This window comes from Amblyomma maculatum, chromosome 6 (assembly GCF_055883805.1).
Source record: "Amblyomma maculatum isolate TAMU_Amacu chromosome 6, ASM5588380v1, whole genome shotgun sequence".
Taxonomy (NCBI): Eukaryota; Metazoa; Arthropoda; class Arachnida; order Ixodida; family Ixodidae; genus Amblyomma; species Amblyomma maculatum.
Window position 1 is genome coordinate 157169667 of NC_139349.1, and position 12464 is coordinate 157182130.

General features: G+C 48.1%; 2 non-coding genes across 2 annotated transcripts; both read left to right on the plus strand.

Annotated features, from left to right (window-relative positions):
- The first annotated feature begins 11778 nt into the window (after positions 1 to 11778).
- Positions 11779 to 11849, plus strand: TRNAG-CCC (transfer RNA glycine (anticodon CCC)). Its single transcript has one exon. It is a non-coding gene; the product is annotated as a tRNA-Gly (tRNA).
- Positions 11850 to 12006: 157 nt separating this feature from the next.
- Positions 12007 to 12077, plus strand: TRNAG-CCC (transfer RNA glycine (anticodon CCC)). Its single transcript has one exon. It is a non-coding gene; the product is annotated as a tRNA-Gly (tRNA).
- Positions 12078 to 12464: the final 387 nt, after the last annotated feature.

Sequence of the window (12464 nt, forward strand, 5' to 3'; positions counted from 1 at the left end):
ATCTATTACTAACCGGTGAAACGGCTCGGTAATGATTGGTACTAACACCATCGGAGCTTTCCACTTATCTTGCGCCTTTCCAACCCGCTGGCACGTGTCGCATGACCGTACAAAATTATCCGTGTCCTTAAAACATCCAGGCCAATAGTATTCTTGCAACAGCCTCTGCTTTGTTTTCCTTATTCCAAGGTGACATGACCACGAGCTGCCATGGGAAAGTCGCAGTAAGTCTTCGCGGTAGTTTTGGGGAACGACTAATTGGTCCCGCTCTACTCCGCGCTTATCCTTGAATAAGCGATACAGCACTCCCTTTCTTATCTCGAAAGAAATATTCTTTGCTGTCTTAGTGGCGCGGTGGCGCTCCCTTATCTCCTGTATCTTGGGATCATTGGCTTGCTCCATAGCTAAGTCCTCTCGGGTTCCACTTAAGTCTCGTGAGATTACTAGACACTGGCGGCAAGAGGTTACTCTCAAGAACGTCCTCATTCCGCGTCTCATCAAGCTCACTTTCAAGTTGACTTATCTGAGATGCCTCGCTCTCAAAGTTTTCTGACCCGCTATTTTCCGCATCGACCACTGTTTTAACTGCCGTTTCCTCCGCTGTGGATTTTTCTGGAATGAGCAATGCAGCTAGTTCTCGCGCCCTTGAACGTGTTAAGGCTTGCACAACTCTGTCTCAGAAAAGGATGCCCCTCTTTCGCAGTAGCATGTCCGATTTGTTGGAAAACAAATACGGATAGCACTTAGGAAGCTTTCCTGAAACGGCAGCCTCGGTTGTTAACTTGCCGAAAGGGCCCTCGATGACCACGTTCGCGATTGGCAAGCACACACTCTGTTCCTCCACTACCTGGCGGATCCATGCACACTGTGCTGTATAGTCGGAAGGCGACACATACGCCGGGTGGACAACATCCATCGTTGCGGCCGAATCGCGCAGTACCTTGCAAGGCTTCCCGTTGGCATGCAGGTAGGGTTCCAAAAGCTGCATATTTTCATCGCAGTCACTGACATACGAGAAAGCAATCTTTTCTTTCCGGCAGTTGACGGCAATGTGACCCTGCTCATTACACCTAAAGCATGTGAGCGGCTTCCTAGCCTAAAGCTTATTCTTTGTGTTTTGCGCGTTGGTCACTTCCCCACTTTTCTCACTGCCGTCCTGTCCAGGGAGTTTGCCTGAAGAAACCTTCCTTTCTTCGTTTCCAACTCTAGCAAAGGGCCTTTCCTGACGGTTATTCACACTCAACTTGGGATTGCGGGGCCTATCCACTGCTGGGTTGCTGAATTGTCGGCGCGAAGCATACTCCTCAATGAGTTCGGCAGCTTCAGTTGCCGACTTAATGCCGCCTCGGTCCTGTAACCAATTTCTTTCTTTTTCTGGGAGGCAGTTATAAAACTGCTCCAAAAGAATTCGCTCGACTACTGCGTCCCTATCACTGTAGGAATCAGTGCTCTTTAGCCACTCGCCCAAATTGACTCTTAAATTGTACAGGAATTCAGGGTAACTCTCGTCCCTGGACTTAGTAGCGTTCCGAAAACGTTGTCTGAATGCCTCGGCGCTATGCCCATACTTTCTCAGAAGGCAAGCCTTGACCTTCTCGTAGTTGTCCGCGTCCTCCTTGCTTAGCCGCGCGACAACCTCCGCTGCCTCGCAGGGCAGAACCTTCAATAATCTCAGAGACCAAGTGTCTCGCTGGAAGGACAGTTTTTCGCAGGTTCGCTCAAACTTAACCAAATACAGACCGATATCCCCTGATATCACATATGGCTGCATGTACTTTGACATCCTGAAATCTGCCTCCTTGTTGAGAAGAGGTATCGCTAGCTAGGGACAATTTCCCGACCTCTTGCTCAACTCTAATTCTAATTTCCGGAGCTCAAGTTCTTGCTCCAGCCTTTTTGCTTCTCTCTCAATTTCACGCTAAAGCCTCTTTTCCTCTTTTTCCTGCTCTTTCTGCTGTCTGAGCTGCTCCTCCTTTTTTTGTCCGATGAGGTTCCATGCTTCACTGAGCTCCTCATCATCGGCTCCCAAATCATTGATTGCCTTTAAAATCAAGAATTTTCGTGCCAAACCACTTGTATCAATTCCCAATTCCTCACACAATAGCAACAGTTCCGGTTTCTGCAGCTTTTGTAGGTCCATGATCGCTCCGAGTGTCGGCTACTTCCAAAACAACTGTGCAAACTACCAAACCTAAAGGCGTTTATACACTCTTTACCAGTTCTAAAAACTAACCCTGTTCTAGAACCTGGTCCACATCAGAAGAAAAGCCAAGCACTCACCCACACATGCGATCGATGTTCCGAGCTGCTCTCTTATTGGCCGATTGTTGCTCTGCTTGTTGCTTGAGATGCCACGTCCGATCACCATATGTTGTGGCTTGCAGATTCTGATCCACCTCCAATCACCAGATGTTGTGGCTTGTAGACTCAGATCCACCTCCAATCACCAGATGTTGTGGCTTGTAGATTCAGATCCCACCGCTGGTCACCAGTTGTCGTGACGCTGGGACTAAGTTGACCCGGCATTCACTTGGTAGCGTGCAGAGACTCGGGGTTGATGAAGGATTGAAACTTCGAGGTTGGTAAAATATATACAAGCAGGTTTAATGGCACTTTGAGAAAACTATTTACATGATTATTTACAAGAAAAAGAAGGGTACATCAGCAAAATGGCAAGCGTTAAGAGTTCATAGCGAGAAGCGTTTGGATGAGCCGTTTACCCAGGGCTCAGAGCGTCTTTTCGTGCTCTGCAATGTCCTTAAAACCCCCATGTCCAGCCCCTCTCTGAAGATGCTGACCAACCAGTTCCAGGGCACGCCCCTCAGATATCGGCATCCAATCGAACACATCACTGCACTGATGGTCTGATGCACTGACTGGTCCGGCATTGTTTCGTTGGGCGTGGTCACTTGTTGGCGGGAAGAGCTTGGGAACGGCGAGGGGGTACATTTCTATTCTGAAGCAAAGATTCGATATGCTGGTTCCGGTAAGTGGATTTCCTTCTCAGAAACCCAAGTGCACGTGCGCGCCGCATACTGCTCCCAGCATTGTACCTTTCCAGCAATTGCAAATCTTTCCTGCATTCCCGGGAAATCCTCTAATGGCCGTAATCACCTTGCTCCTTTCTTGTCCTGTACGTCAGCGGACGTTTCACTCTGTCGTCTCCTTTGGACAGTAGGCATTCCTCACTGGACGATAGCGCTTCTCGACGGGAAGGGTGAACAATTGAACGAAAGCACTTCCGGCTATTTCCCACAGGGCGACATTTCTTTGTATTTTTCAAGACGTTCCCTTGACAGGGCCAATTTGGCATTTGCAGGGTCTCAACAAAGCAAAACCGGCTCACACAAAAGGATTCATGGAAACAGGCTCACTTAGCGCCCTTGCACCAACAGCACATATCCATACCCACAGGCGAACAATAGAGCGCGCAAGTGCGGATGATGCACGGTCATAACAGTGCAGTGTTCGGTAGGGCAGGAAAGAAATCGCGCTTTAACTGGTGCCTATGGAAACTGAATGCCAAACTTCTCGCCGATGAAGAGTTCCTTACGGAAGTTAAGACCGAGTTTGAAAATCGTCTTGCTATGCGACCAGTAAGTTTTGCAGAGGAATGGGATATCTTCAAAGAGTGGGTCAAATTGAAATCCATAGAAAAGAGCAGTAAGATGCGGCATAAAGAGAAAGAAAAAGAACTGAATGAACAACTCCAGTTTTTTTTTTAGCATGGAAAGTTCTGTGTCAGTGCATTTCGCCAGTAAAATACGAGAGCTTAAAAATGAGTTGGAAACAATCGACAGCGAAAGATACACAGCGGCTGTCATACGTGCAAGGGCTGAAAAACTTTGGGCAGGACAAGTGCCGACAAAACGAGCGCTAGAAGACGAGAAAAGATACGCCTGCCAGAAAGAAATAAGGAGTATAAGGTATGCCGGCCATATCACAGAAGATGCTAAAGATATTCAGCGTGCGGTAGCAGAGCACTTCGAAGGACTGCTTAGCGCTAGGCCTCAGACTGTAGGCGGCTTTCAAACAGATTTTCCAAGACTGATGCCTGCACTGGATGACGAAAGTAAAGCGCGCCTAGAAACACCGATAACGTTGCAGGAGATAGAATCTGCAATAGATGACCTGACAACTGGGAAGGCCCCTGGGCCGGATGGTCTAAGCGCTGCCTTCTTTAACACTTTTCAGCAGTATGCGGCTCAGTTTTTGTTCTGTGTAATCACTGAAGCTTATGAACGTAATACTGTCCCATTGTCTTTCTCTACATCGCACATTGTTCTAATACCCAAGACAGATGATCCGGAGAAATGACTGTTGGTGGGGTCATATCGACCGATTAGCCTCACCAATGTCGACTACAAGGTGTACATGAAGGTTTTGGCAAAACGACTGCAAAGCGTAATAAAGAAATTGGTTGGGTCTCATCAAACGTGCGGCATCAAGGGTCGATCCATTGCCACGAATATACATGTGGCAAGAACCGTACTAGAATGTGTTGATGCACTCGGTGGTCAGATAGCCATGATGCAGTTAGATTTGGCGAAAGCCTTTGACCGTGTTTCTCACGAAATTCTGTTTTCCATTTTGGAGCATTCTAACCTTGGTGACGTCATAGTGGAGGGTGTTAAAATGGCGTATGCGAACTGCACGACCCGTATTATAGTGAATGGTGAACTGACTGACAGCATCGCAGTACGTTCATCGGTAAGGCAGGGCTGCCCGCGCTCACCCCTGCTGTTGGCACTGTATTTAGAGCCACTTTGCTTGGCTATCATTGATAGCGATTGCATTTTAGGGTTCAAGCTGCAATCAGCACACGTGAAAATGCTAGCATATGCTGATGCTAGATATGCTGTTTTCTGCTACTAGAAAGAGCATCTGTGAAGCCACGGGTGTCGTCCAAACATTTTGTGATCAAACCGGATGTAAGATCAATTGGGAGAAAAACTCTGGGTTTTGGCACGGTGATTGGGACGTGACACCTGATTTCTTCTGCAAGCTGCGATGGTCTGCTCTCCCAACACGATATCTAGGCGTGCCTTTAGAATGTTATCAAGATCCCAACGTGCACTGGATGGAAGAAACATCCAGAGCGAAAGAAAAAGCGGATGCGTGGCAAGGAAGGCAACTCTCAATGTTTTCGCGCGCTTCTATTTGCAATGTTTTTCTTATTTCGAGGCTGTGGTACCTCATGAATGTGTTGTGTGTCTCATGAACCTCAATTCAGAAAATGCACCGCGTTTTTGCTGTTTTTATTTGGGCATCCACATGGGAAAAAACCGCCCGGACGAATTTGTTTATTTCTGTTAAAAGGGGCGGGCTTGGCCTTGCACATCTGTTCTTGCGTCAGGTGGTTTCGCGATTTATATGCCTCCGTGATCAAAAAGATACCTTTCTAAGAACTGTGATGCAAGTGCGATTACAGAGGCTGCTCCCTGAATGGATTGTGTCATGTGAAAACATGCCTGGTACTGTGACTGGCTACCTGCGCGAGGTTGTTTTTTCGTGCAAGTTGCTTGAAGTGCGGTTTTCTTTTGATTACATTTACAATGTTCCTAGAAAAATACTGTATAAAGATCTCATTGACGTGATGCTACCGGCGCCTTTTTACCGGGCATTCCACTGTGGAGGCCCAGGGCAGGACGTTTTGAAAAGAGTTAAGAAGATGCCCGTGAGGCCATCTGCTAAAAGGTTCCTTTTCAAACTTCACTCTAATACGCTCCCTGTTAAAACCTGGCTGAATGAAAAAGGTATCTTCGTCCCATGGACAACAAATTGCCTGTTGAGCAAAAAACCGGAAACAATTGAACACGTTTTCTTACAGGGTTGGGATGCTGTCTTTCTATGGGACGTCCTCCAAAGGACAATTAAAAAGGAGCTTCCATTAACTCCTTACGGTATAAGATTCCTACCAGTGCCGAACGATGATGCACCTTTTGATTTAATTATGCTTCTTGGCCTCCATATTTTGTGGAAAACACGAATGCAGGTGCGTCATGCAGATATAGATACATCCGGACGGCTTTTGCTGCTTTTGGGAATGTGACTGAGGTGACCCGGGAGAGGTGGAGAGTTCAAGGCGTCAGGTAGAAGGGGTCCACCACGAGGACTGTGCTCCTGAAATTGAAACCAGGCATTAAGGTCGATGACTTACCTCACCAGCTGCCAGTGGCCAGAGAGCTGGCCCTTGTCGTGGTGCCTGGGCGAGCGATGCAGTGCCTGCGCTGCCGCGGTACCGGTCACGTTCGACGAGAATGTAAGGTGCCGCGTTGTCCAAAGTGTAGACGCTACGGACATGACGAGGCTGCCGGTGTGCTTTCGTACGCTTCGGCCGCGGGACATGGAACTGCGGAACGGTCGGCGGAGCTCACCATGGACGTGGTCGAGGCGGAGGAGGCGGCGAAGGGTGCCGGAGAGGTGCGAACGCAGACACGGGAGACGGATTCGTCGGTGGACTCGGCAGAAAGCGGCAATGCTGCGAGGGATGTGGGGAGAGCGGACTCTGCACCTGAGCTCCCTAGCAATGAGGAAGGTACGTCACTTGAGCCGGCAAACGGTATAGAACAGGATAATGGGGAGGAGCACTAGGACACCAGCGGTGTTCGTAAGCCAGGCGTCCCAGCCCCAGCCAAGCGATCCCACACACAGTCCGAACCCGAAGGTAACCAGGCGTCAGCCGCCAGCGTCGACGAACCACCAGCAAAAACGGGATAATCCCGGCGGTCCACGCTACGTCCGCGGCCAAACATATCATCAGAGCGACGGGCAGCGGATAAAGTGCCCCCGCTGCCGGGTCAGCCGCTCGCACCTGACGGGGATGGATCCAACGACGGCGTCTAGCAACGCGCTAGACGGGAAAGGTAAGCACCATGCTTTCGGTCTCTTCACCCTTGATGAAAATGGCGCCCGAAACCACCTTAAGAGTAGCCACGTTAAATGTCAGGGGATTGGCAGGCAAAAAGAAGCAGAGCCAGGCGCACCGGCTCTTAACTGACCACGATATTGACGTGCTTGCCATGCAAGAAACTAAGGTTGATGGGGACGAAGAGACCGGGAGCATGGCGCGACGTTTCACGGCTAGATTTTACGCCATTGTTAGCCACGCAGTTGGGACATCGGCCGGGTGTGTATTGTTTGTCAAAAAAGCTGCCTGGTCTGGTTGTAAAGGGCTACTCCTCATGCTCTTCTGGACGGTGTGTAGTGGTTGATTGCGTATACAGCGGTGTTGAGTGGCGCATTATTTGTGTGTACGCTCCAAACTGTGTGGAGGAAAGAACAGTGTTTTTCGAAAATGTTATGCAGCAGTCAAGTACAGAAAGGCAGGCAGAATTGCTGGGCGATTTTAACTGTGTACTGAATGCTCGAGACAAAACCAGCACACGCGGATTCAGAGACAAGAGCACTGAAATGTTATGCCAGTTAATAAGCGAATGGAATATGGAGGATGTGGCTGATTCCTTGGAAGGACCGCGTGCCGTTCAGTACACGCACTTCCAAAGTTCTAGCCACGCGCGTCTGGACAGAACTTACGCGTCGCTGGATTTGATTCCTTCATGCAATGAATACCGAGTTGTCCCTATGACATTCACGGATCACTGTTTGGTGCAGTGCTTATTCGGCACCAAAAAAAACGAAGCAATGCATTTAGCTGGGAGTTATGGAAATTGAACAATAAATTGCTTAAGGATAATGCCTTTAGACGCGTGGTATTGAATGAATTGATTGAACTGAGGCCAGGGACTTTGCTCGAAATCTGGAAACAGTGGGAGTTGTGCAAGGAACAGATTAAAATTAAAGCCATTGACAGATGCAGTTGCCTGCTGTACGAGAAGAAAATTACAGAAACCCAGCTGAAGGCTTCGCTCGCAAAACTACACGAACAGGAATGTAAGGCACCCGGCAGATGGATAGCGGATATTCGAAAAATAAAAGAACAGATTAACCTGATAGAAGAAGACAGATACCGAGGAGCGTTAGTGCGTGCAAGAGCGGAAAATTGGGCAATGGCGAGACGCCATCGAAAAGGGCACTGGGAATTGAAAACGCTCATGCCGAGAAAAACCGCATTGATAAGATCGATTGGGGCGGCGTGCTATCGTCGGAAGACGATCATATCAGGCATGGTTTCTTCCAATATTATCAGGAACTGTTCAGCAAAAATGTGGTCGACATGAAAGCTTTCAAACAAACGTTTCTTGCAGCTATGCCGCGACTAGACGAGGATAAGAAGGAAAGATTGGAGATGCCAATCACAGAAATCGAGGTAGAAAAAGCGATCGATGGTTTAAATATGGGAAAGTCGCCTGGGCCAGACGGCCTAAGTGCGGCTTTTTATAAAGAATTTAAGAACGAAGTAGTTCCAATATTGACAGCGCTCTTCTATGAAGCCTATGCAGTGAATAGATTGCCGCAATCTTTCGGACTGTCTCATACTATTATTATTCCCAAGACAAATGACGAGGAAAAGCTGAAGCAAGTCACAGCATATAGGCCAATTGCTTTGACAAACGTAGATTACAAATTATTGATGAAAGTGTTAGCTGGAAGATTGCAGTCAGTTATTACAAATATTGTTGGTCCTCGCCAAACGTGTGATATAAAGGGGTGGTCAATTATGACAAATATACACACGGCATGATCGGTGCTCGAGTGTAGTGAACTAATGGATAAATGTGTAGCCATCCTCCAACTGGACCTCGAAAAGGCTTTCGATTGTGTAGCCCACGAAATATTGCTGTGTATTCTGGATCACTCAGTTTACATCCCCATTCCAAAGAAAGGCAGTGCCAAAGATTGTTCCAACTACCGCACGATTGCGCTTATTTCGCATGCTAGCAAGGTGATGTTAAAAATCCTGCAAGGTAGGCTGCAGCAGTATGTGGATCGGGAGCTTCCGGACGTGCAAGCTGGGTTTCGCAAGGGCAGAGGAACTAGAGACCAAATTGCCAACCTTCGCTGGATCATGGAAAAAGCAAGAGAGTTCCAGAAACCCATTTACTTCTGCTTTATTGATTATGCGAAAGCGTTTGACTGCGTAGATCACAGCAAATTGTGGCAAGCTCTCCAAGAGATGGGAGTTCCAATTCACCTCATCTGTCTCCTCAGGAACCTTTATGAAGGGCAAGAGGCCACAGTCAGAACTGGGCATGGTCTTACTGATTGGTTTCCGATTGAGAAAGGGGTGAGGCAAGGCTGCATACTGTCGCCCTGCCTATTTAACCTATATGCAGAGTGCATCATGAGGAAGGCCGGTCTGGACGAGTCATCAGCTGGAGTGAAGATTGCTGGAAAACGTATCAACAACCTTAGATATGCGGATGATACCACTTTAATGGCAGAAAATGAAGTGGAACTCAAGAGACTACTGATGCGCGTACAAGAAGAGAGTGAGAAGTTTGGGCTTAAACTGAACATTAAAAAGACGAAGATCATGGCGTCTTGCCCTATCAAGTCCTGGAGCATCAATGGACAAGAAGTGGAAGCTGTGACAGATTTTCTGTTCTTGGGCGCCAAGATTACCTCGGAAGGAGACTGCAGCCATGAAATTATGAGACGCCTGCTTCTGGGAAAGAGAGCAATGGTTAGCATTGACCGCCTAGTAAAGAGCAGAGACATTAGTCTGCCAACCAAGATCCGTATAACCCGTGCTATGGTCTTTCCAGTTGTGATGTATGGATGCGAGAGTTGGACTGTGAAAAAGGCTGACCGCCGAAGAATTGACGCGTTTGAATTGTGGTGCTGGCGAAGACTCTTAAGAGTTCCTTGGACTGCCAGAAGATCAAATCAGTCGGTATTGTCGACCATAAACCCTGACTGCTCATTGGAGGGTCAAATTCTAAAGTTAAAGCTCAGCTACTTTGGTCATCTGATGAGAAGAGAGGAGTCGCTGGGGAAAGATTTGATGTTGGGAAAGGTTGAGGGTCGCCGGAGAAGGGGTAGGCAGCTAACGCGATGGTTAGATGGCATTCTCGAGGCATTGCAGATGAAGCTATGTGATGTTAAGAAGATAGTGAGAGACCGGAAAGCGTGGCGTGACATGGTCCATAGGGTCACGAAGAGTCGGACACGACTGAACGCCTGAACTGAACTGAACTGATTCTGGATCACGTGAGCCTAGGTTCAGTAATCAGAGAGGGCGTGGCCATGGCGTACCGTGGATGCACTACTAGATTAATCATTACCAAAAGAGTCTGGGGGCCCCCATTCAGGTGCAACGCTCGGTACGCCAGGGCTGCCCCCTCAGCCCACTTTTGTTTGCCATCTACATAGAGACACTGTGTGTGAACATTATCCAAAACGAGGCAGTTAAAGGTTTTCAGTTGCAGGCAGCTGAAGTCAAGTTGCTCGCATACGCGGATGACCTAGCGGTCTGTGCTGTGGATCAGCATAGTATACGCGAGGCAGTGCTGTGTGTCGACAGTTTCAGGAAGGCAACCGGAAGCAAAGTGAACTGGTCAAAGTGTCAGGGATTTTGGCATGGCAATTGGCCATCGACCCCAGAGCTTTTTGCAAATGTGTCCTGGGTAACAACCCCCACAAAATACTTAGGAGTTCCATTAAACAGCTACAGGGACTGTGATGCATACTGGAAAGGACAACTGAACGAAATACAGGAAAAAGCAGATAGATGGAAGGGGGCATATTTATCAATTTTTCACGAGCGACGGTGTGCAATGTGTTCTTTTTAAGCAAACTCTGGTATGTCATGCAAGTGTTGTACTGTTCCCGGGAAAATGTACAGACGATGCATCGTATTCTAGCTGTGTTTGTTTGGTCATCGAGCTGGGAACGGTACAAACGGACGAACTTGTTACGAAGTGTGAAAGACGGTGGTCTCGGGCTAGGACATCTATTTCTCCGCCAGCTTGTCAGCAGGTTTTTCTTCTTCCGAGATGTTAGTGACCCTTTCTTAAGAACTGTGTGCCAACTAAGATTGAACCGTGCTTTGCCTTATTTTGTTGTGGGTACCAAGAGTTTACCAGGGAGAATCTTCGGTTATTTTAAACAAGTGGCTGACAGCGTGAAATTTCTTACAGCGCGTTTTTCGACAAAATTCTTAAGTGAAGTGAAGCGGAAAAAGCTATACGGTGATCTGTGTGATGTTGTTTTTCCAGTGCCAGTGTACAGAGCCATGTACAATGGACGCAACGGTGGGGACGTTTTGAAAAGAGTTAAAAGAATGCAAGTGCAGCCAGGAATAAAAACTTTCTTCTTCAAATTACATACAGAAACACTACCAGTTAAAAAGTTCTTAGAGGGGAAAGGTTTATTTTTACCATGGGGTACGCACTGCCTAATATGCAAAGTGCCCGAAACAATTATTGATAATGTATTTCTTCACTGTTGGGAGGGGGTGTATCTTTGGGATGTTTTACAAAGAACCATTAAAAAAGAGTTTCCGCTTCATCCGTACGGCATCAGATTTTTGGCCATTCAAAATGAGGATGGTTTCCCGTTGGACCAAGTAATGCTCTGGGGCCTCCATAGTATATGGCGCTCCAGGATGGCGGGTTATTACTGCCACCCAGACGCGCGACCAGCCCGCATGTGCTTTAAGGAGAATGCGCACAGATTCGTGGAAGTGGTGAGATCACAATCATGTAACCCTGATTGGCTACCCAGGATGGAAAATTTGAGCCTGCTCAAAGAATTTTAAGCATGACAAGGCCTGTCAAGCAGCTCTTGGCAGGTTGCTGGTGTCAAGATTGAATGAAGTTTTTGTTTTTTGTGTGTGCAGTGTTTGTCAAAGTATGGCAACAAAAGAAAAAAAAAGCGCCGCTGGTGTGGTGGTATCATGCAAGATTCCCATTCTTGCGACCCGGGTTCGATTCCCGGGCGGCGCACGGATAACTGCCTGTCTGCCCTCTTTTTAGTTTATAGCCTGATGTGAGTGGACACAGACGCTCTTCATTTTCCTCGGCTTCAAGCTTCACAGCACGATATCGCACTATTTAAAAAGAGCGGGAGCAGGAAAAAAATCTGCGTCCTGGCGAAACCATCGCGCCGCTGGTGTAGTGGTATCATGCAAGATTCCCGTTCTTGCCCCCCGGGTTCGATTCCCGGGCGGCGCACGGATAAATTGCCTTTATGCCATCTTTTTAGTTTATAGCCTGATGTCAGTGACACAGACGCTCTTCGTTTTGCTCGGCTGCAAGATTCACAGCACGACCTCGCACTATTTGAGAAGGCTGTGAGCGGGGGAAATTCTGCGTCCTGGAGAAACAATCGCGCCGCTGGTGTAGTGGATTCTACTTCCGGCCACCGGCGTGTACGGACGGTGAATCATGAGCTCCGGCGGAGCGGCGATTGCGGCCCAGGCTGGCCGCGGTAACAGGCTTAACGGAAACGACGATAAGGAATATCAGATAATTTTGCCGCACCTGCCCACCGGACGTGTTGTTTTCAACACAGTTTTTTTGCACGGCGACGTACGAGTGCGACCCTTCAGGGTTGAAGAT